We start from the raw sequence: 27,159 nt of genomic DNA, 5'->3' as shown, positions 1-27,159 counted from the left end.
GTCACTCTGACCTCCAAACCCCCTGGAATGGTTCACAACACACTCTTCCTCAACTTTTTTGTGTTATGGTGTTTATATTACACGTACAGTTACAAATTGCAATAAACATGGAACAATACATTTATAATACAAACAAACTATAAACGAAAGGACTGTCGAGCGCGGGGTGGACCTCAACCGTCCAACCTTCCCCTAGTTCTAATCTCGAGAGCAAACCATCTGGCAACTATCGTGTCTTGTTCATCAACTGATCTGGACATTCCGTACTGTTGATCTGTCATGTGGGATCTGACGATTGTCACACGATCTCACGCTCCAACTAGCACGTCTACTAATTCTCCGAAGGCACATGAGAAAGTGGTTTTTGGGAGGCTACATGTCGAGCACTAAGTGGAATCACGTTCTCTTGGTCAAAAACCACTTCTTGCCTTGAAGTCACACGATAAACCATTTACTTATTTTCTGTCAAAACTCAAAGAGTTTAGCTTCCATTGTATAACTTTATCGTGTTCGTTTTCCAGGATAACATGCCTACATGTTTCAACGCAATATGTGTCGATCTCCTTTGATCGTACAATCTCCGCTCTTGATCATTGATCCCCATTGCCTATGGTATGAACCAATCACAGACTGCCACATCATCTTCTGCACTAACATCATCAAGAACCTGTGACTCTTTCCCGGGTTCACCTATTTTGCTAACATAGGCATTGAATCTTTGGCCTAAATGTTTAATTGGCTATATTTTCCTTATCTAGACTTGGATTTGCATGTTATTTGCACCGTTGGCTTCGTATTCACTAGCACTTCAACATGATTTGAATTTCACCTATATTTGAAGACTTTTGATATGGAGGCTTTACTGAATGAATTTTGGATCAGGCACATACCTGAGCAACTCCAAGAACTTAGTTCTATACTCTTCACCTGTCATAGACCCCATCTTCAACTTGTAGAACACCTTAGCCTTTCCATCAGAATATCTCTCGGACAAGTACTTCTTCCTAAAGAGCCTTTTAAACTCATGCCAACTCAACTCCTCCATCCTGATGCCTTTGACACACTTCACATCTTCCCAATAGATATCTACTCTTCCCTTGAGGCTAAAGACTGTTATCGTGGATTTCATATTCTCTAAATAATCATGTAGTCTGAAGAAATTTTGTATCCCAAGTTGCCATGCTTCTACATTTTATGTGTTCTTTACATCCCCATCGAAAGTAGGAGGCTTGTATTACATGAACTTCTGTCACAAGTACGGCTTCTCACTTCTCCTATAAGGATGCTGGTGCTAATGACAATGATGATCTCTCTTTAAACTAGAACTAGAATGGAACCCATAAGCAATACATCTCTTGTCAAGTGTATTCAACTATCTTCCACCTCTGATTATGCCATCCCTGTCCAACCTATAACGTGATCGAGACATGTTACCATATGCCCCATTAGTCCTTTCCTCCTATCCATGATTGATTCCCCATTGTACCTTCTTCTGTGAATATGAAAGACTATGAAGGATCACTGCATAAAATTTTGCTTACTTCTCCTAGGCTTTAATGAAGTCCCATCTATGGAAGTGGGGTCCACACACTGAAAACTTATAGATGTCCCTCAAGAACACTATGTCACCCAAAAGGTAGTCCATAACCTCTGATGGTTAGATCTTAAGTTGAAACTACTTTTTCATAAGCTTAACCCCCAACCACATGCACAACATAACATGCATGTGGTTATGAGCCTCCAACTTCACTCATAAGCCAACGTCCATGCGATTATGACCTAAAATCCCCAATTTAGTGAGAGACGTTCTGATATCTGAGCCACTTTTCGACGATAGCCTCTGGACCACTGCCCAGAATTATCACAATTAAGGTGATAACAATGCCAAACATTAAAACTTGAAGCAAGAACTTGACCTAGATTGCGTAGTACACATTATACATTTCGTCAAACATATGGTAAAAATGTAATATACAGCTCATGAATGTATATCTGATCATAAACTAATATATTCATCTAAGAATCACCAATAAGGCTTCAATCCTTCCCTATCTAGCCACAATAACACTTTTTAGGCCATGCATTCATCAACCATTCATATACTTATCAAAACATGACAGGAGCCATAGATAGAATACATCATATAACTAGCATTTAACTAGCATATAAACATAAGGAAACCATGGAATATAAACCATAACATCACCCTCATAGTCACTACACATGCTCATATATCATAATAGGAAATACCTCATATTAACATATGAAAATTCCAACCACATTAGGGACTCCCACATACCACGTGAGCATAGATTGGGCTTAACTAAGTCTCTCTTTCAGCGAATCACCCCCATGTCATATTCCAAGCATGAATGTGGGAACTCATGGAATAAACCAAAAAAACCAAACCAGGGCTTCTAGAGGCCAAACCACCTCAACCCTCAACCACTGTGATTCCACCTCTACAGTCAGGAAATCAATAACATTAACTAGATTGGTCTCTAACTAAGTTTTCTAGGGCTCCAGTAACTAGTAATTCAACCCAAAAACTTCCATGGATCTAGAGCAGTTTTTTGAATTGCGGCTCCAGGAACTAGTAACTCAACCCACCAAGGGCTCTAGAGCATTTTTCCCAAGCAATGGCTCCATGAACTAGTAACAAACTGTTCCAGGGCTTCTAGAGCATTTGTTCCAACCCATAGCCATAAGGAACATGAGCACCAATATAAAAAAGCAAGTGGGAAAACTACAACACCATGGTTAGGAAAGGCTAAAGTCAATCCATGCAAATATCCATGTCAGTGAAAACATATAACCAAGGAATCACATGCATATACCATGCATCCAAAAATCAGTACGAAAATCACACATGCAAGTTGTTACTTGCAAGGCAATCCATCTATAGCTTCTGATCCAACAGTCTCCTTATGCTTCCCTTCTTTCCTTCGCCTTCTTTCTCCAAATCTAGGTGAATGGTATACTGCTCCAAGCATGATCCAGGAATTCTTTAAGTGTGCAATAGTATGAGAGAATGTGAGAATGAACTAGAGTTGCACCACAAAACTATCAAAAATCTAAACCAATAATTTTTTTCAAAAGCTATGAACTGATTTTCTGATTCCTTTTTATTATTGATGTCTCCTTTTTTTCATTTTTTTTCATTTTTCCTCTAATTTCACTTGGAAGAGAACATGTGTCTCTTCACCTTCCTTTTCTTCTATTTTCCTTTATTTTCATAATTAAATGCCAAGCATTGCCTCTTTGCCTTTGCCAGTTAAATAGCCATTATTAATCACAAGTGATACCTCTTTAATGCTTTTCCCAACATTCATCTTGGAATACATGTCCTATGACCTTGGTATTATTTTATTTACATGGGAAATCAATGAGGGGTTGTTATAGACTCATAATACTTCTCATCATTTTCGATCGGTTCAATGGATTTGTTATTTACTCGCTAATTTCATTCATATTCAATATACTCATCCACTTTGACATTTATACAATCAAAAATCTTCTTGTATTTTCTTTGTAGCACCTATATCCCTCGTTATTATGATAATAGCCTAGAAAAATCCCTTCATCATTCCTTGCATCAAACTTACAAAGATTGTCATTGTTTCTCTTAATGTAGCACTTGCTTCCAAAAATTTTGAAGTTCTTTACTGTTATAGATCTTCCATACCAAAATTCGCAAGGATTCTTGTCATTATTTGTTCTAAAATGTGGTTTTTGAGAGTCACTATTGTTGTGTGAATGGCTTCTGCCCAAAATATCTACTGAACATTCCTTCTCCCATCATGGCTCTATCCAACTACTAAACTGATCTATTGGCTCTTTCTGCTACACTATTCTATTGTGGAATCTCTGTTAAAGTGAATTTTCTTTTGATGACATGTTGCTTACAAAATTCATCAAGCTCTTTTGAGGTATACTCACCTCCGTTATCAAGCATTATGGTCTTAATTTTGCAACCAGTTGCATTCTTAGCCATGACTTTAAAATCCTTGAATATTTCAAAAGCCTTCTTTTTCATGAAGAAATGAAACCCACATCATTCTATTTAAATTATAAATGGTACGCATGAAATAAAATTTACATGTGGGTGACTTAGTCTTGATGGTCCACATAAGTCCATATGAACTAGTTCCAATGGCCTAGTTGATGAGATATCCTAGGACTTTTACTTACCCAATTGACATGACTTGCAGGTAATATTATTAGGCTTTGATAGATTTGGTATATCTTTGACAATCTAATCAAAATTCAAATGTCAAAGTCCTCTATGCCACAACTAGCTCTCATCAATCTTTGACAAAAAGCACCTCTTTATCTCTTTTTTTCGATACATACACATTGTTTTTTATTCTCATAGCTCCATAAACGACTTCTTTAGTGTCTGCAAACATAAATTGACAATTTTTATCCTTGAAAATCACATCGTAGCCTTGATCACACATCTAAGACACACTTAGCATATTGTGCTTCGACCCATCAACAAAAAAAACGTTAGTGGTTTTACCTCTACCAATGGATAGACTAACAATTCCCTTTCCAATAATCTTTCCTAGAGCATTGTTACCAAAGGTTACATTCCTTTTTTTACTAGTTTCCAAGACAAAAAAAATACTTCTATCTCCTGACATGTGTTTGAAATAACCAATTTCCACATACCAGTGACTACCTCCATTATGAACATACAAAATAATGTTGCACTCCTCAATGATTTTTCCTTTTCTTCCTAGACTTTTGGCACTTGGATGGTTTTCTCAATAACTTGATCAAGCCTTTTAGTATTGAATTTACAATCCACTACTCTATGCCTAAAATTTTGACAGTTATAGCATTAAAGTAAATTATTTAAGTGAGAAAAGGAATTTCTATACTTGGGTCCGCTCATGCTCTATTTGATTTGCTGATCTTGCTGATATTTTATTTTCTTGATCTGACTTGTTTGTATGATATATTTACCCTAAATTTTTCTTCCTTGTGTCCATAGTTGGCGTAGGTAAAGTAACTAGGAAAAATGTTATCATACATGGGAGAAAAATGTTTTCTAAGGATTATGTGCATTTTGATTTTCCTCTCCAACATTTATTGTCTTTTATGGGGCTAAAATTATCTTCATATTTTGTTGTTATTGATTTGTCCCTGATTGATTATTGGACTATGTGCTACTTTTGTCTCTTTGTTGCTGCATTGATTCATTATTGGAGTCTTTCATAGAGTAAATTTGTTTCTTTCCCTTTAATTTTTCCACTAAGCTAGATTCAACCTCAAATCCAAGACCATTTTGATTTGTGGAGACTCTTTGTGCTTACAAAAGCTCATATAAGTTATCAGTCCCCTTTCCAAACCTCTAATTGAAGCTCAGTTGGGTTTTTTCCTTTTTCAACTCTTTCCTTAGTAAAACAAGTTCTCTTTCCAGCCTCTCACATGCTTGACTCTTTTCATTGAGTTTTTGATTTAAGGTTTCTTGAATTCTCTTACCTTTAATTTGTAAAAATGATGGTTCAATGAATTCAATTTTTTCTTTGAACAACAACTATTTATTAGTTTTATTTTTGTTCTCATCCCTTCAGTCTCTTCAATTGCACTGACCAAATCCCCTTCTAATCCTACCTTGGCATCTTCACCAGTAGGATTAGTGGCTTCAACTTCCATATTATCTATAGCCGTAAACATGAACTCTTTTGTTCTTTCATCATCTCTTTCCTCATCATATGATTAACTTCTTTCACTTTCAAATGAGATGGTATATTGAGTGTAGAATATTTTCTTTATGTCCTTCTTCCTATCCTTTTTCACTTTCATGAACCTTTTTTTATCATATTCCTTCTTCCTTTTATGAAACTTGGAAGAACAATGACCAACGTTGACACAATTAAAGCATGAGCCTCTCTTGAGCTTCCTCACGAACTTGGTTTCTTCTTGAACTAATTCACAACATGAATCATCATTACTTTCATTGGGCTTATTATCTGCTTTGAAGGTTGAGTCCTTTGTTGTAGGCTATCCATTTTAAATTATAATCTCATAAGCAGAGAGTGTACTAAGTAGTTGATCTATACTGATATAACGTGGTCATCTCCTCAATGGTTGAAATGTTGGGATTGAATCTCTTAAGGTAGATCACAACATCTTTTTAACTACTACAAGTTCATCTAGTTTCTCATAAAGGCTTCTTATAATGTTTACAATTTCACTCACTGTTAGGAATACTTTTTCATGTCTTCATCATAATGCATATTTAAATACTGAAATTCCATTATAAAACCTTGAAGTTTATCTTAATTTACCTTGCTATTTCCTTCATATCATTTACTCATCTTGTCCCAAATAGATTTTGTTGTTGCAAATTCATAACCTTGACAAGCTTTGATCTAGGTACACCAATGAGCAGGGAATTCATGTCTTTAACATTACATGTGAACTCCATCTTCTGATCTTTAGTAATCACTGTGAGAGGCTTTTAATATTTTTCTTCCATAGTATCCCATACATAAACTCCAAGTGATTGAATGTAGGTTTTCATCCTTACTTTCCAAAACACATAGTTTGTTCCATTGAACATAGTTACCCTATTAGTAACTCCTCCTTCCTGGGTTTCTATGGTCCTTGATCTTCCTTCTAGACGTTAAAATAATCTTGAACGAACCTAGTTTCTTTGATACCAATCATTAGAAACTAGGACAATACTAAGAGGGGGGTGAATCGATATTATATGAATTTAAGAACCTTATTTCAAATGCAATGATACTAGAACATCAAGAAGTACTTTTGCAATTAATTCATATGAGCATGACAAGAATCAAGATAGCTAGCACAAATAGTACACATAGATTCTTTAAACTTTTCTTCCACAACTTCACAAGGGAAAGCTTCAAATTTCTATTACAAATTTCTCTAGCTACAACCAGGAGGATGCAACTAATTTTACTATATACAACTAAAAGGAGATGCAACCCCTAGTTTGTATCAACTAATACTCAATGGAGCCTCAAGCATTAAGTTTTGTAAGCTACTACTAAAAGGAGCCGCAACCCTTGACTTGGAAGCTACAAATTGAATGACCTCAATGATTCATATTTCATAAAAATTTCATACTCAATTCATAAAGCCATTCCCTTCTACAAATCACTTTATCACTTCAACACTCAGCGATACCACCATGACAACCATATTCAACAATCTATAAATACTGAACACTTCACCATACTCGCCACAATTTCACTTTTTCACACAAATACTCAATTCTTAAATATTGTTATGCTCTTAACCTGCAAAATGATACCCAAATATAGAATATGCGAAGAAAAGATACCCAGAACATAGAATAGCAATGATTTTATTATTCAGAGAGTAATGTTCACTTGCCTCTTCGAGGGGGCAACCTCCAATAGAGCAGAGCTTGACTACAAAATAAGACACGATGCTCCTCGCAGGGAGTCTCTATCCTTTATATATGACTCATACATGCAATACCACGGGCCAATACCGTGGGTTTTATTAATACCATCTATCTAATACTACGGCCCATTTGCAACTAACTGTGGTTCCGTCATTAATTGCGGGTTAACCACTTACAATTATTAATATGGGCTTTATTGACTCTTGACTATGACGTGATCCCATTACATAAATAAGGGGGTTAGGGTGGGACCCTAACATGCCCTCCCCCTTAAGACTAGCCTTGTTCTCAAGGCTGAAGCTGCAGAAACTGCTGAAGAATAGTGGCTGGTTCCCAAGTTGCATCTTCCGGAGAGGTGTCTTTCCATTTGACGAGGACTTCCTTAATCATGTGGCCGCGCAGTTGCTTGTCTCGTGTGTCTAGGACCTGTTCGGGTTGAAGCCAGATGGACCCTTCTTCGTCCAATTCAGGTAGACTGGTCTGAATTCTGCAATTGTTCCCAATCACTTTCTTGAGGCATGAGACATGGAAAACTGGATGGATTTTTGCAGTAGGTGGCAAGGCCAACTTGTAGGCCACTTCTCCAATGCGCTGAAGTACTTGATATGGTCCGTAGAATTTGGGAGAGAGTTTCTGACACCCCTTGTCTTTGAGTGATGTTTGCTTATATGGTTGGAGCCGTAAAAAGACCTGATCCCGTTCTTGAAATTGGCGCTCTGAGCGATTCTGGTCTACCTGTTGCTTCATGCGGTACTGAGCTTGATGAAGATTCTCTCGAAGATGGGCGAGCATGGTTGCGCGGTGTTGTAGGAGTTGATCCACTGCTTGGACTTTTGAGCATCCCTTGAGATACGAAGTAGGTGAAGGCGGGAGTTGACCATATACTGCTTCATAGGGAGTCGTTCTGGTGGTGGCATGATAGTTGATGTTATACCACCATTCAGCCAGAGGTAGCCACTATACCCAAAGGTGTTGCTTTTCTGAAGTGAAACACCTAAGGTAGGTTTCTAGACATTTGTTGACGGCTTTGGTTTGACCATCTGTTTGCGGATGATAGGAAGTACTGAGTTTGAGTTGAGTGCCTTGTATTCTGAAGAGTTCCTGCCAAAAATTACTGGTGAAGATCGGGTTGCGGTCGGACACAATAGAAGTGGGCATGCCATGCAATTTGAAGATCTGATCCATGAAAGATTGAGCAACCAAAGTTGGTGTAAATGGGTGGGGTAGGGCGCAGAAATGAGCATACTTTGACAGTCGGTCCACAACCACCATGATGATTGACTTGTTCCCTGACTTTGGAAGACCTGTAATGAAATCCATAGAAACCTCCATCCAAATTGATGCTGGAATGGGCAATGGTTGTAATGTGCCTGGTGTGTTGACGGTTTCCCCTTTGTGGCGTTGACAGACATCGCATTCTGCTACGAAAGTAAGGATGTCCTTTTTCATGCCTGTCCAAAAAAATGATCCTCTGGTGCGAGCATACGTCTTCTGAAAGCTCGAATGTCCTACAATGGGAGATGAGTGCAATTCTGCCAAAATGCGACTTTTGAGGGTGGATGTTGGTAATATTACGACTCTGTCCTTGTAGCGAAGAATATCATCCTGCCACGAGTAGCCCTTGGTGGAATTTGGATCTACCTGCAATTGAGAAATGAGTTGGGAGAGCCCGGGGTGTGAAAACCATTCCCTACGAGCCTCTTTAATCCATTCTGGAATGGGGAGGGAAATTGCTAGCAGGGTACTTTCCTCCTCAAATTTGCGAGATAATGCATCTGCTACACTATTGTCTTTCCCTTTCTTGTAAATGATCTCATAATCATATCCCAGCATTTTGGCTAGCCATTTATTTTGTTGTGGGGAGGATAGGCATTGCTCCAAAAAATATTTAAGACTGTGATGATCTGTGCGGATTTGGAAACATCGCCCCAATAAGTAAGGTCACCAGGTCTCGACTGCATGTAAGATGGCCATCATTTCCTTCTGGTAGGTAGATTGGCCCAGATTCCTCCCACTGAGTTGTTGGCTTGTGAAGGCCAACGGTCGTCCTTCCTACATTAAGACCGCCCCAATACATGTACCCGAAGCATCACATTCAATGACAAAAGATTTGGTGAAGTCAAGTAGTGCTAAGACCGGAGTGGAACACATGGCATCTTTTAGAGCTTTAAAGGCCTGTTGTGCTTCCTCATTCCAGAAGAATAAATTTTTCTTTAGGAGTTGGGTGAGGGGCTTCGCTATGTGACCATAGTTTCGGACAAATTTACGATAATAACCTGTGAGACCCAAAAATCCTCTCAAGCTCTTCAAGGTCTTAGGTTGAGGCCATTCTTGCATTGCCTGGATCTTTTTGGGGTCCACCTTGACACCTTCACGCCCCACAATGTGGCCCAAATACTCTACTTCTGCCATGCCAAACAAACACTTGGACATCTTGACAAATAATTTATGCTTGCGGAGCAGTTGCAAGAGTAGATCTACACGCTGAAGATGTGCGGCCCAAGTGCAACTATAGATGAGGATGTCATCGAAGAAGACAAGGACAAATTTCCTGAGATATGGTTTGAGAATGTGGTTCATAAGGCTCTGAAAAGTAGAGGGGGCATTACAAAGACCAAATGGCATGACCAGGAATTCATGATGGCCTTCATGAGTTCGGAAAGCAGTCTTGGGGATGTCGACTTCCTTCATGCGAATTTGGTGGTAGCCTGAGCGAAGATCCAGCTTAGTGAAGAATTGAGCCCCATTGAGTTCATCCAGCAAATCATCAACCACCGGGATGGGAAATTTATCTTTGACTGTCAAATTATTGAGGGCCCTGAAGTCGGGACACATCTGCCACTCCCCATCTTTCTTGAGCACCATGACCACTGGGGATGAATAAGGACTAATGCTGGGATGAATGACACCTGCTTCCAAAAGTTCCTTGATGATTTTTTCTATTTCATTATTTTGGGTGAACGGATATTTGTATGGGCGCACATTTGGGGGTTGGGCCCCTGGAACCAAGGTGATGCTATGATCATGTTCCCCTCGCGAGGGTGGAAGCTCATGAGGCTTGTCAAAGACCGACAGATGGTTATTTAAAATCTGTTGCATCTCAGGATGAATTGGCAGAGGCTTGGTTTCGACTGCCTGGATGGCATTAAATTGAGCTACAACTCCATGATTGCCCTTTTTTAACAATTTTTCCATCCTATGTGAGTTGATGATAGAGGGGGCTCCCGCCTGGAGTCCACGGAGGGTATGTGTGTAGTTTTTCTGCTTAAAACTCATATATAACTCCTGGAAATCCATTGTGATTGGCCCAAGAGTGCGGAGCCATTCAACGCCGAGGACAATGTCGCAACCCCCCATGTGTATGGCAAACATGTGAGTTTTCAACTAATAATCCCCCATTTGAAGTTTGGCATTTTCACGGTGGCCTTCACATTTCATTGTGCCTCCATCCACAATTTGAACTTGGAAGTTAGAAACTGCTTGTACAAAACAATGCACTGCTTCTGTGACTTTTTGATGGATGAAATTATGTGTACTTCCACTATCAATCAAGACTACTACTGGGCGATGTTTAATAAAACCTCTGATTTTGAGAGTTTGAGGGGAAGAAATCCCTGCCAACGCATGCAGCGAAATAATTGGTTCGTCAGGGACATTGTCCTGTTGGTTGTCTTCTTCTAGCGCCTCATGGTCCTCAAGTAGTGGATCTTCCTCTGTTGAGTTGTAGTCAGTGGCATCTATTTGAAAAAATTTGGGCTCCTTGCATTTATGACCTGGGGAGTATTTTTCATCACAGTAGTAACATAGTCCTTGCTTTCTTCTTTCGGCCATTTACGGAGGTGACACCTTTTGGACCTTAAGTGTTTGAGTCGTGTTGTAAGCCTGTGGGGGGCGACCTTTAGCGGAGAAATTTGGGCGACTATATTGGGCTGATAATGCACGTTCCACGTTGCGAGCTACCTTGCAAGCCTCCGTCCATGTGGGAGGATGGTGCAGTAGGACTTGAGCTTTGATGGCTTCTTTAAGACCGCTGATAAAACATTCAGTGTAGAACGCATCTGAGAGACCCGAAGTGCGGAAGGCTAAGGCTTCAAAAGCTGTAATATATTCATCCACTGTACTAGTCTGTCGGAGCTTAGTAAGACGACCCAAAAAAGAGTCCTCCTATTCAAAGCGGCCTTGAAGAGCTTTTATAAATTGGGTCCAAGTCCTAAAAGGTCCATTGCAACGTTGATGCCATTCCCACCATTGCCACCTTTCATTGTCCAAGTACATGCTCCCCAACATAAGTTGAGTCACATCATCTAAGATACGATTCAGTTTGAAATACTAGTCCATTTGTGCTATCCATGCCGATGGGTGAGAACCGTCAAATTTATGCATATCCAACTTGGGAGGTCGCTGACTGGGTGGTTGGTCGGTGTCCCAGACGTGAGGAGAGTGGCTAGACTCACCCTCATTGTATCCATTGCCATTATACGCCTCCTCGTGGGCTTGCTCCTTGTCCTTCAGGATGAGTTGCGCGACCTGGCTACTTAGTCTGTTAAGCTAAAGGCTAAGGGTGTGCATGGATTCTTCAAGTTTGTCCATCCTTTCATTGGCCATCGCTTGAGCTCTAGTTTCTACCATACACCAACCTGATGAAAATTTGGGACCGCTTAAAAATTTTCACTAATAATTGAATGGCACCACCGTGCTCAGCTCGTCGTCCTGATTCTGATGGGCTAGATCACCAATAAGCGCCCCAGAAAATCTCAGACTTGTTTTTTTTTTTTTTTTGAAAACTCCTAACGGAGTTTTACTCCTTCCTGATCAATACTACAGTCGCCAATTCCTCAAAAGGTCAATGCTGCCAAAAGTCCTGTGAAAATTATACCCTAGTATAGGAACCCTTCACAACAACTCCGATCTGGTGGATTTGAGAGATCTGAATGGTGGATCGGATAGCTCTGGGCGGCAGAACAGACTGCTGCTGCGGATCTGATGGATCTAATAGATCAGACTAACTGATCTGCGAACTCAAGACTGCGGGACTGATTGTCTGCTGCTGCTGCACCCCTTTGCACAAACGGATCTGGAATAGATGATGTCTGATCCCCCGAGAGAAAGGGAACTATGGTCTTGAGGAGTGTCAGGTGCTACAGATCGCAATATACATAAGTGTCTGGCAGTAGTACTCGGCCCAATGTTTCAGGGCTCTAACTAAGGAGGATCGACCGTACCCTTAGCCGTACAACCCGACTACCCTATCGTACAGGCGAGTAATCTCTCCGAGTGCTGTTCTCGGTGTACTGTAGCCACAAGACGGCCGACGATTTATCTATGGCGAGGTTTCAAGGGAGCCTAGGGGGCTTCCGATATACCCAGAGGGTACGTGGAAGACAGTCCGTGCGCGGTTCTGTCTAATGCGCTACTACTCGAAGGGGTACCCACAGGGGTTACAAGGGAGTCCAATAGACGTGACCACCTCTTGTATTTCCTGCGTGCATGCCCCCCCAAATCCGCAGGTTTATGCGCTCAATGACAGATCCCATGGTTTAAAGACGCCGAAACACGTCTCTAGCCAAACAATTTTTTTGCTAAGAATTGGAGATCCCACCGGCCCTGGAAAGTGCTCCGATACCACTTGTTATGCTCTTAAACTGCAAAATGATACCCAAATACAGAATATGTGAAGAAAAGATACCCAGAACACGGAATAGCAATGATTTTATCATTCAGAGAGTAATGTTCACTTGCCTCTTCGAGGGGGCAACCTCCAATAGAGCAGAGCTCGACTACAAAATAAGACACGACGCTCCTCGCAGGGAGTCTCTATTCTTTATATATGACTCATACATGCAATACCACGGGCCATTACCATGGGTTTTATTAATGCCATCTATCTAATACTACGGCCCATTTGCAACTAACTGTGGTTCCGTCATTAATTGCGGATTAACCACTTACAATTATTAATATGGGCTCTATTGACTCTTGACTATGACGTGATCCCATTACATAAATAAGGGGGTTAGGATGGGACCCTAACAAATATTGTTCAATCAGTTATGGTGATAAAGATTTTATAATCATATTTTAGAATTGAAACTCTAGCTCTCTTGAACTTGGAAACTTGCATGGACCTTGTCTTTTTTAATTTGTTATGCTTTTGTCAAGTCACCTCAATTTGTTTTTCAAGTATTCAAACACAAGGCTATTATTTCTTTAAGAAAAATTGAGTTAAACTAATAATTTTTGCAATTCTATAATTTTTTTAGGACTTAGCTAAGCTTTTCTAAATTTGGTGCATTCCCAAATTTAGCCAATTTTCTAAATATGCCTCCAATTTTGGTTCATTTCTACCAACTCAGTCATTGCACTGTTTTATTTTTTTAATTTAATACTCATTTTTGTATTTGGTATAATTGCCAAATGCCAAGCTACTAACTCATCCATGCCAAAGCCCAAAGGCTTTATATAAAATGTTTCCAAATATGTGTCTTTGCACTAAATAGCAAATAAATCCACAATAAAAGTCTAACATGCCAACCTATTAACACTTTACACTCTAATACATAGGCCAAAGTGCTTTATTTATAGAGTAATTGCATATAAGTACTTCTACTGGGATCAAGCGCTAATACTACATAAATCCTCCACTTTATTCCCTTTTTTTCTATAGGCCCAGTGGATAATGTAACAGTGCATGAACTCCTTGACTTGGATGAACAAAACACTTAGAAACACAACAAAATCCATTTCCTAGGTTCACTTTTCCATCACTTGACAAAATGTCACTTGTCCGTCATATTTTTGTCTCCCAGGTAAATCATCATGATTGTTTATCCCTTTGCATGTTTTTTTCCCTCTCTGATTCACCTTCTAGGATGATGTGTTCCGTTAGGCCACCATTGTGCATTGTTTTCATTGGTTTGTATCTATGTTCCTAGTTGTCAATGCATACCCTCGTTGTGTCAACCTAGACGCATCTTTGTTGCACTAGCTAAAATCCTCCCGAGCTTTGGGGACTGGGATGAGCTGTCAAGGTGGGTTCATCGGCGAACTCGTGGACCAATCACAATACTACCAAGATGATCTGTCTCTGACACGTGCTACATCTTCCCAACACCTAGTCAACACAGGCCCTCCTCTATTGAGCATGTATAAACCTTTTCGGATAAGGCCTCTGAGATGACATCATTATTTCATCATAAACACCACATGGAACCCTCGGAGGTGTGACACGTGTGTTATCACATAAAAAATGATCACCTAGCCACTTTCTACTAGGATGTTCGAAATACATCATGTAGTATCCATTTAACACATTAAAACCCACTTTCACCTTAGGGAATAATTTAGAGAAACATAATCCTAAATTATTTCCAATTAAACAAAGAAAAAACCATAATAATAATTAAATAAATCATTATTTATATATTATTCTTTCAAAATAATTATTAAATCATGATTTAATGATTATTTCTAACCCCTTTTGATTAAATCATCTAGGAATAATTAAATAAATCATTATTTATTTATTATTCTTTATTTATCCCTTAATTATCTCATGAGAGAAATAAGGTTTTGAATTAGCCACATAACCTATTAGCAAGAAAAAATATAGAAGACGAAGAATGAATGTGAGTTAATTATATAAGCAAGAAATTAGATTCTAGTGAACTTAGTCTAGCCATGGGTAGCATAATACCTATAAATGGCCTCTATGTCGGAGACCAAATTCATAGCAAGAAGAAGGTTTAAAAAAGGGTTGTCTCATTTAAAAATAGGTAACAAAATCAAAAGACTCGAAAAAAGGATCTAGATACAATAATTGAGAGAAACAATTTAGTTTCTTTAGGAGAAAAAGAATTGAGAATTTTAAGGATACATGGATACGAGATGAGTGTATCATTATCTTTATAAAGGATATAATTGAAGATGATGAACTCATAAATTTGGTAGGTTGGAAGTAAAATACCCTTAAAAGATGTTTCAGCTTCACCAAGGGTTCCATAAGAAAAAATAAAAGAAAAAAAAATATTACAGCTTAATAACTCTTTAAACCCTTTAGAGTGAATGATTTTGAAACATTGACAAGTAGTGAGAAGAATTGATGGGTTCTTTTTACCTAGTAAGTACATGGACACACTGATCCAAAGATGAATCCCCTTGCAGTAGTGATTTCTACAAAAACCATGAAGGAATTTCCAAAGAAAAAAAACGTGTTATGTAAATTAAGGGGAGTGACCTTGAAACCATGAATTTTCTATTTGTTATCTAGGATGAACAATAAGGTGGTTATTATTGTGTTTTGGACCCTTACATGACAAAACAATTGTCGTGGAAAATCCCTGTATAGGGAAAATGTGATATGGGATCTCTAAGTTACTCAAATTATCCAATATATTTTCTTTGGTTGATGATAAAATATTTTCTTTAGAGAGCATGTAAAAAATATGTATGCAAACACTTAAAGAAGATAAAACATAAAGGAAACCATAATATAATCCACATAAAAGTGTTATAATGGAGTTCGTCAAGTGTGGAATATGTCACCAAGCCCTTCTTTAATATTGGCAAGGTCTCTTCATTCATCTCATCAAAAATAAATTCACGTACATGGAAAATACATCATTACACCTCCAATCTTGGGAGTGACTTGAAATTTGGCTACTCAAAAACACAACACCAGTATATTTGTCAAGTCATCTTGAGACTTTTGACTATAAACATGATCTACTTATGGCAGGTGCATTTGTGTCTCAGACATCATGCCCAACAATTATTGATGAAGGCAGGTTTTTGACATGACCCCCGATTTTTGCTACCTAGATGCAAAGAATGAGTCCACCATTGCAATTCTTATGAAATTCTAGTTAAAATGACTATAAACATGGCTACATTCTGCCACCTACAAATCTGGAACAACAAGTAATTTTTTATATTCCTCAAAGATTTTACATCAAAAGATTTCTTGAATATTCCTTCTCAGAAATTTTTCCCTAGGGTTCCACCTCATAGTTCTACATTAGGGTTCCATCATCGGTCAAGTTTCTAACCACACATTATTACAGCTTCGGGTTCCACATTCGACCCTTCGTCAATTGAATGAGGAGGTCTGGTTTATATATGGCCAGGTCGACAACCATTCCAAAGCTCGGGCTATTGGTCTTCTACCTGGTTGTGCCATGTTAAACCGTTTGGTTATGCAGGGGGTGGGTTCAAACCTGACCTGCTATAAGTTTTGACGTTAGGCATTTAAAAATAGCAAACCACCTGGTCGATTTACCTCTAGTTGACTATATTATTCCTGCTGCATTTTTAACTTACAACCAATTCCTTTGAAATTATTGGTCATATTTGGCCATCGACCAAAGTCCTACTAATTATTTAACTATTTTAATAGCCATTGGCTATCTTAACTCCACCGATTACCTTGACCAACCTATTGGTTTAAACAATATTTGTAGCTATTCGTTGGAGATAGCCATTTTCGTGACCAAGTTTTATATTAAATTTTTGTTACCGTCATTATAAACCAACCATCGATATGTTTAAAATGGAACATTGACTAATTGGCCATGTGAGACTACTAGCGTGGTGGTTCCTCTCATTGTCTAACCTAAACTATCGGGTTACAAAATTTTAAACACATTTTTCCCATTTTTAATCATCGGTTGCATTGGTTGGCCACTCGTCATATTTGATTAGTGGTTGATGGGTTGTACTGCCAGCATCACTGAGTGGGTGTAGGTTTGACTCCTACCAACGTACAGGTCAGAACTATTATTATAAGTCTATGTTGTTGTTGGTTGTAGCTGTTACTATGTACGGTGTATAATTGTCGATTGTTACAATTGAAAACTATTAACTATATAACAAAATCCCATCATTGGGTGTTTACAAATTTGTTAATTTGGGTCTAGACCAGGCCCATTTAGATGCCAACAGGGTGCCACATGAAGCCATATATTTGGGTCATGTGGCTGATTCTTATTGGAAATTACTCCGCCTCTAGGTTTGGTAGTGCCACTATATTTTGCTGTTCTTCCAGATGTAAAAGTCTTATTATTTTTATTTAGTAGTCCTACTAGTTTTAGTTGAATTCTAACAATTTTAGTCGGACTGCCAAATTTTTCCTAGCTCCAAATTTATTTTCCACTCTACTAAAATCTGTCATTGGGCCAATTTTGACTTACCATAAATCCCTCATATGAAGTCAGATTGAGATGTTTTTTGCACTATTGGAATGAGTATGATGAGCTATTTGATCTGGTTCTAGTTTCAATTAGATCCAAAGACTTTGATTTTTGGGCCATTAGGGATCCACTTGGATCATTTCTCCCCACTGAGGAATGTTTGGTCCCCCAAAATCACAAACATGATCTTGCAATCTTGATCTAAATAATGGATTATTCTCATAGGCCACCTACATTTTCCTTCACCTTTGTACTTGAAAAGTTGCAATGATGAAATTAAAACATATATCCATATGCAAACATGTAGCTGCTAATACATGTCCAACTTGCCACACTCAAGCAAAACCCATACTTTCCAATATTTTATAACACACTTATGGTTAATTTTGCATAAAAAACTATGCCCCATTCTATCCAACTAAAGGCCAAAATATCACTATGTTCCATATACAAGTGGTGTTATACATTCATCACTTTTACAAAAAATTCCAAAACATGTGATTTACAATGGTGGCCATAATCAACTTATTAAAAATTATACCCATCTCTCACCTAACCAAGCCTAAAGTTTATCCTGTGGTCGGCTTCCTTGTTGAACTTATTCACTAACTCATTCCTTCATATGTGTTTTTTGGTCCTTCTTGGGACACAACTATAAACGGAGCTTCCAACACGTAGCTCTATGATGTTCACCCTTGTTGAAATGGTTGCAAAAAATCTTCTTGTTGCGCTCCTTCTTATGATGAAAATAATTACCCCTTGGCTTCATTGACCTGATTTGTTTATCTAAAGACTCTCTTTTCCAACATCTTGTAGCATAATGATTATTTAGCCCACAAAACATACAAGAACTCTTATGCCATAAATTTTTTCTATCATTTCTAGTTTTCTTATAATTGAAAGGAAATCTAGAATACATGTGTGGAACATACCTTTTAGACTTTTCCTTGTTGCAATTCTGAGAAGTAGATTTGGATGTTGTTCTTTTCCTCGATCTCTTTCTGAAAGAATCATTCTTGGAAAGTGATGTGACATCTTCTTTCATAGATGGTTTTGGTAGTGGCTTGGATTGTTTGTTTGAGGGATCCCTTGCTTCTGCTACCTTTGTTCATTCTCCTTCAATTTACTCTAGTCCTACAAATTGATCCCTTCTTGCAACGTCCAATGTTTGAGTAATTCCTTGGCCATTTATACTAAGTCCTCCTCCTATATACGCCATCTTGGTGAAGAGTTTTATGTTGGTACCTAAAATGGGTATCCCAAGACTTCTAATAGAAATAACATCATGAGAACAATGAGTTTCCTTTAACTTCAATCTTGTCGATGACAACTCGTCATCTTCTTTAGCCAACTCTCCTTTTGTAGTGGAATATTCTCCCATTTTTTCCTCCAAAGTTTGTTCTAACATGAGCCTCAATTTGTAGTTTTCCTCCTCTGCCTCTTATAGAAGCCTTCTAATACCTCCATTCTCTTTTTGAATGCATTGATTAATTTATTCCAGCTCTTGAAGTATTTCTCACTTAAATCCCTTACCCATGACGACATTCACAATTCCTTCCTTGATTTTGGACCTATTTATCATACACACTTATAATTCACATCGACAAGAAGACCACTTTAATACCAAACTTGATTCAGGATCTTTGAGTTACCATAATTATCCAAGATCTTTTCTTCAGTTGATTTTAGAATAATTTCATGAAATAGCATGTAAGAACCATGTATGTGAAAAATTAAAGCAGGGGAAATATTGAGGAAACCATAAGACAATGCACACAAAAGTTTGATAACAAAGTTCATCCAGTGTGGACTACATGTCTGGGCCCTACTTCAATAGTGGCGAGGACGCTTCATTCATCTTATCAAAAAGAAAGGAAAGTACATGGAAACTACATCAATATACCTCCAATCATGGGAAAGACTTTAAATTTGGCTACTAAAATCACAGGAATCCCAACTCCAGTAGATTTTTCGTGTCCTCCTGAGATTTTTGACTGTAAGCATGACCTAATTTTGATAGGTGCATTGTTGTCTCAAACTATGTGCCCAACGATTAATGATGAAGGCAGGTTTCTACCATGACCCTTGAATTTTGCTTCCTAGATGTAAAAATTTAATGCACCATTCGATCCTTGTGAAATTCTGGTTTAAATGAGTATAAGTTTGGCTACATTCTACCACTTCCAAATCTAGCCCCATAGGGAATCTTTTAGATTCTTCAAAGATTTTGCGTCAAAATTTCAAATCATCCTAGAATATTCCTTTTTAGATATCATCCCATAAGGTTCTAGCTCCTCATTCCACTTTAGGGTTCCATCATCAATCAAGGTTTCACTCACGCACTGTTATGACTCTAGGTTTTGCATCTACTCTCCTCTCGCCCCTCCATCATTTGAATGAAAAAATTGATTTCGCATGGTCAGGCCAGCGACCATTCCAAATCTCAGTCCATTTTCCCACTGGTTGGTCATGTAGTGTTAAACCATTTGGTTTCACGGGGTGCGGCTTCAAACCTAACCTGCTATAGCTTTTTATATTTGGCGACTATAAAATAACATACCGCCCAATTTCTTTACCATCAGTTGGCGATATTCCTCGCATTGCTTTTTAACTTGCTTTGAATTCCTTTTAAACCATCGGCCATATTTGTTTGTCAACCAAAGTTCCACCAATTGTTTAAGTATTTTTAATAGCCATTGGTTATCTTTCTCTGTCAGCTACATTGACCAACCCATGAATTTAAACAATGGTTGCAACTATACACCAAATATATCCATTACCATGGCCAAGTGTTATATCAAATTTTCATTTCCACCATTATAAACCATCTGTCAGTCTATTTAAAATGGAACACCAATCGATTGGACATGTGATACTACCAGATTTGTGGTTCCACTAATTGTCAAGCCAAAACCATTGAGTTCCAAAATTTTAAACATGCTTTTGAAATTTCTAATCACTGGTTGGATTGGTTGGCCACTCACCATATTTAGTTGGTAGCGGGTGGGTTGGAACTATTTTTTTAATATTAACCACTGTTATATACCTAGGGGGGATAATATGGGGTACCAAGGGAGGTACCCAAGGTAATAATGTAATAATGGGATGGGCAATAGTAATAAATAAGGTGGTTAACCCATGTCATGTAAGGGACCACAAGTAGTTAATAATAATGTAATGGACCCATGGTATTAGTTGATGGTATGAGGGAACCATGGTAATGACCCATGGTATTATATGTATGAGGCCTATATAGAGGCTAGAGATTCCACATGGAGGGATATGAAGAGAAGTATTCTTGTATGAACAGGCATATGGCTTGTGGAGTGTTCTCCTTCCTTAAGGAGTGAATGTATGGTGTTGCCCTACCTTAAGGGTTTGATCAATAAAGAATAATTTCATCTTATTTCTGGGTTATTTGCATTATCTCATATTTTTATATCAGATCTATAGTATTTCTGGGTCAGAGCTACAACAATTGGTATCGGAGCACTTTCTTGGGCAAACCGTAGAGAATTTTTTTTATTTTTTTTTTGCAGGGGTTTTTGGGTGGCGAAATTGCAGATCAGATCTGTACATTTTGGTGCAAGATATGCAAAATCTAATTGCCTATTTGTATTCTGGGTGAAAAAATAGCCGATTTAAAAAATAAAATCAGTTGAATCGGAGTCCGGATGAAGAAGATATCGCTGATTTAAAAATCAGTGGGGTTGCAGACAATTTTCAGGGCAGCGATTTTGCGGCGCATATCTAGACGTCCTGCTAGAAGATCTCCAAAATCTAATTGCATATCTGGATTCTTTGGGAAAAAATACCCAACTTCAAAAAAAAAATCAGTCGAATCGGAGTCCGGATGAGGGAGATATCGCTAATTTAAAATCAGCTCTTTTTTCAGAAATTTTGGGTGACAGCGGGAAAGTAGCAACACAGATCTGTAATTCCAGTGTCTGAATCACATGGGTAGATGCAGAATGGTTGCTCCATTTCCAAAAACAGGTTATAATAGAGATTCTGAGCAATATTGACGAAACTATGACATTTTCAAATTTTCGCCAAGTGAATTTTTTTCAAAACCCTCTTCATGGAATACTTTGCTGGAAAAAATGATAGCCCTACTATTGAAGAATTCATACAAAGCCTAAAGAAAATATATACAAAGGAGATATGGAGGTTTATGGTACCACTTTTTTTGACCGAAGAGGTCGCCATATGGTGGAACTCACTCGGCATTAGAGGCTTGTCCAAATTCTCGAATGAAGAAATGGAAAAACTCCTTATGGACAAATGGTCTCAGACTAGAAAACAAGATAAGGGGAAACATGTGGGGTTATTTCCTACTTGTATCTCCTTATTGCAGGTTCATGGATTGATTCAAAAGGAGAAAATCATTGTTTCTATAAATCCTAGTTGCAAGCATAATTTCATCAATGTTAATTTGGAAAAAAAATTGCAAGTCCCAGCAAAACAAATTGTACATACACAGGTTGATAATGAGGATGTTCAAGTCTACAAGGATTTGAAGATTTCTATGGATAAATATGTGTTACATGTTGATTTGTATTCTTCAGAGATGGATAATATGGATGTTGTTTTGGGATATCCTTGGATGGAATCCGTGGGTACTATCAATATTAATGTGCAGAAGAAATTCCTGAAGCTATGGTATAAAAAGAAGAAAATTACATTACAGGATATTTCCATCCATAAACAGGTAGAGCACATAGAGGCTGAAGCAGAAGATGTTCAAGGGACTGACATATCAGATGATGAGCCTTTGATGATCGACAATCAAACACAAACAGAGGCCGCATAAGAAAAGGTTACAGGTGATGATACATCAGAGGAGGGCTCAGTGGTTGAAGTCATATTGAAAAAGAAGACACCACAACAGGCACCACAGCAAGGTGAAGTCAAGCAAAAGCCATCGTGGGTTAAAACTTCAACATATCATCACCCCGCAAGACAACCATCATGGAAACCAAGTAGTCACATGATGGATAGAAAGGAGAGACGATCCACCTACTATACATCAACACAGAAGCGCTGCCACGGTCAACTTCCATCTCAAGCGAGCGAGGCACCAACGAGATCGAGGGTTCACCTTTCTCTTGGATGGCTAGATGCACGTGCATGGTATCAATGGACTACTCTTTTGAGTAGATCTTATTATTTGTGTTCTTCTCATGTTTCGGGGACGAAACATGTTTAGGGGGGTGGAATGTTATATACCTAGGGGGGATAATATGGGGTACCAAGGGAGGTACCCAAGGTAATAATGTAATAATGGGATGGGCCATAGTAATAAATAAGGTGGTTAACCCATGTCATGTAAGGGACCACAAGTAGTTAATAATAATGTAATGGGCCCATGGTATTAGTTGATGGTATGAGGGAACCATGGTAATGACCCATGGTCTTGTATGTATGAGGCCTATATAGAGGCTAGAGACTCCACATGGAGGGATATGAAGAGAAGTATTCTTGTATGAACATGCATATGGCTTGTGGAGTGTTCTCCTTCCTTAAGGAGTGAATGTATGGTGTTTCCCTACCTTAAGGGTTTGATCAATAAAGAATCATTTCATCTTATTTATGGGTTATTTGCATTATCTCATATTTTTATATCAGATCTATAGTATTTCTGGGTCAGAGCTACAACAATTGGTATCGGAGCACTTTCTTGGGCAAACCGTGGAGAAATTTTTTGATACCAATTGTTGTAGATCTAATCCAAAAGATATATGAGAATAGGAATAACCCAAGAATAACAAGATCAAAATAGATAGAAATTCTTCTTTATTATCAAACCCTTAAGGTAGGGCAACACCATACATTCACTCCTTAAGGAAGGAGAACACTCCACAAGCCATATGCATGTTCATACAATAATACTTCTCTCCATATCTCTCCATGTGGAGTCTCTAGCCTCTATATAGGCCCCATACATACAATACCATGGGTCATTACCATGGTTCCCTCATACCATCAACTAATACCATGGGCCCATTACATTATTATTAACTACTTGTGGTCCCTTACATGACATGGGTTAACCACCTTATTTATTACTATGGCCCATCCCATTATTATATTATTACCTTGGGTACCACCCTTGGTACCCCATATTATCCCCCCTAGGTATATAACAACCACTGAGACTATGTTTTTGTTGGTTGTAATTTTTACCATGTATGGTGTATTGTTGTTGATTGTTCCAATTTAAAACCATCAACTATATCACCAAATCTCATCATTGTATGTTACCAAATTTATCGATTTTGGTCGAGAGAAGCCCATATGGCTACCAGCGAGGTGCCACATGGCACCATCTGATTTGATGACATGGGCACCTGCTATTAGCCAAATCTCTGCCTCAAATTTTGGCGGTGTTTCCATATTTGGCAGTTCTTCCAAATGTAGTTCAGTCCTGCTATTGTTATCTAGTGGGCCCGCTAGTTTCAGTTGAATTTTACCTCTTTTAGTGAGATTTCCAAATCTTTCGGAGCTCTAAATTTATTTGGCACTATGCTAAAATCTATCATCCATCCAACTTTCACTAGCCATAATTCACTCATACGAAGTCAGATTGAGGTGTCATTTACACCATTAGAATGATGGCAATGAGCTCTTCGATATTGTTATAGCTTCAATGAGATCTAAAGAATTCGATTTTTGGTCCATTAGGAATCCACCTGTAAACAATGTAAACTTTGAAACGGGAATTGATACTGTTACCCGTTTCGTAGAGATAGCAAAAAGGTGACCTGATTTTCAAAAGGGGTGATGCAGAACACACATGCTTTTTTTAGAGCATAGTTTTTGGCACTTTGATTTTTTTTATGTACATCACGTTTTAGAATGGTAGTGATTTTCATGCTGATTTTAAAAAGTGAGCATTCTACATCACACTTCTTTTTTAAAAGCCCCGTTTTTTGGCTTTAAATTTTTTAATGTATAAAATGTAAATAATTATTTAGTAAATTTGATAATTTTGGAAGTGGTCGTTTTCCATTTTCTTGTTTTTTATTTTAATTTTAATTTTTTTTTTTTCGTGAGGTTTTTATTGTTTTGCATTTTTAAATTAGAAGGTCAATATTTAGACATTTCGATATTCTACATATTTATACATCCTTAATTAATTTTTCAATCCACATGAAATAATTGTTTCTAAAAAACAATATTTTTTAACAATGAACATAAAAATACCATTTTTAACGTAAATATAACTAAAAAACTACATGTTTTGATAATTTTTTGTTAGAATTGACATGTCAAAATCACAATTTTTATACGATAATTTTAACTAAAAAATGTTTAAATAATAGCTTTTTCTATGAATTTCATGTCAAAAAAATAATAAAAATCACTTTTTTTTTCAAAAAATAATGATTAACTTAAAAATCAATGCAAAAATCACATATTACCAATATTGAACGTATAACAACCCTAATTGAGTGTTTATTCTTCTCATAAAATGTCAAAGTCAAACCATTGCAAAGCTTGATTTACAAGCATAACTTAAATTTAATCAACAATGTCACGTAATCCAAACTCTTCGTCCTTTAGAGTTTCATCATTGTCTTCTTCCACAATATTTTATGTTTCATTTTGCTCATTTTCCTCTTCTAATGGGTCTTTGATGTCTGCAAAACTCCCAATGTATGTCTTTCCAAACATTCCATGTAATGGTGGTTGGGGTTCCTTTGCCTTTTTTGCCACACGTGATTCACTAAAGTCCCCTTTCTTCAACCCAATTTCTTGCATTGCATCTGGAAGAAATTGAAGAGCATTAATTCTTTGCTGAATGAAATTGCACTGTACTGGATCTTTTTCAATTGCAATGCAATTTCTTCCTTTTTGAAGGCAACATGCTAGTGTTGTACCTAATTATCAAGCACAAAAGAAATAGTGAACTAAATTAGTACAATGACATATTAATTAAAAAAATAACATATTGAAATTCAATTCCATATAATAAAACTTACCTGAGCCAGAAAATAAATCCAAAACCCAATCTCCTTCATTTGAACAAATGTCTATAAGATAGTTAATCAATAATTGTGGTTTTTGATAAATATTAACTATCTCTCCTTTTGCTTCTTTGTCTTTGTATGTTAGTTTTCTCACAACAGCATCATAAGTCAGTATTTGGCTATGACTCTTTCTGTCTACCTGATTAAAAATCATAGACATATGGCTATCATATTTTGCCCAACTATCAATATGAATGAACTCACAATCATTTATAAATTGTTGATCTTCATTGTGAAGAAGATTTGACTTTTCCCTGTAACATGAAATAGTAAAAGTTCAATTAACTTGTACATAAATAATTTTTTCAACATTAATCAAATATACATTTTAAACATCTTACCATGTAAGCTGCATCCTTGAATTTGTTTTCCCCTTGAAGCTTGACAATATCATTGCCAATTGTGTCTGAATGAAACGTCACAAATCTCCATAATGGTGATGACGTGACTTCTACAAATCCTGCAACCACTTTACTAAAAGCTTGATAAGTATAAGGGTCACTATCATAGTCAATGTTTGGAATATTGAAACCATGGGGAATATCTGCAATGACTAGGGCATAATCCCTTTTAGGTATGAGTTTAGAAATGTCTTCACAGTCGCCTTGTATTACTTGACATTGAATAGTGTCTAGCCCATTCCAAATGAAATGATTAAGAGTTGGATCAAGTTGAATATCCTTAATACGTTGCTTCCTCAGTCTTTCAATATTTATTTTTTCAATAAAGGTTTTGAAACTATCTGGCACTCCATTATCATCCTTCCTCATCTTTTATAAAATAAACAAATATATGTGTAAGTTATAAATTAAAAATAGTACACAGGTGAATAAAAATGAATGTATAAATCAAGATACCTTTTTAAATGCAAGATAAAAAGCTTTTAATGTTGATGTAGAACTTGAATCTGGATAGTTGCGTACAACATCATCCCAACTATCTTCATTCAACAAGCTAACCATTTGTTCTTGAATTTTCATGTAAACTTTGTTATTGCATAGATAAAGTAACAAAAAGTTAATATAATGATATGTATAACAAATACTACCAAGAACATGTTTTATTTAAAATATAATTATAATCTAGAAATAAATAAAAATATTTCAACAAACTTACTTTTGAAATTCTTCAGACATTTCCTCCAATGATAATTCCCCTTACCTCACACGAGATAATATTGTTTTGACAATTTTTTCATCTTTCACTCCTTGCATCTCCCTCCAAGGTGTGATAGTCGTATCATCTGGAAGATGCTTCATTTCAGGAGCTAATTTACTGTTGCCACATATGAATGGCTTAGAATTTTTGACCTTCTGGTTTTTAATGGCAATGTCTTCCCAATCAATCAACCTCCAAACATCTCCAATTCTAAATGCCAATTGGAAAATGTTATCAACACCTCTGAATAAATCACTATGTTTGCTGCCTTTTCCACCTTTTGAATTGGTTTTCTCTTCAATTTGATATCCTATTTCCATACAACATTCCTTTCGGAAATTTGCAGTAACTTTTGTCCTATCCCCACCACATT

This window comes from Pinus tabuliformis, chromosome J (assembly GCF_031772625.1).
Source record: "Pinus tabuliformis cultivar Carrire ecotype Pingquan chromosome J, CPIR1, whole genome shotgun sequence".
Lineage (NCBI taxonomy): Eukaryota > Viridiplantae > Streptophyta > Pinopsida > Pinales > Pinaceae > Pinus > Pinus tabuliformis.
Note: the sequence above shows the minus strand (reverse complement) of the source record.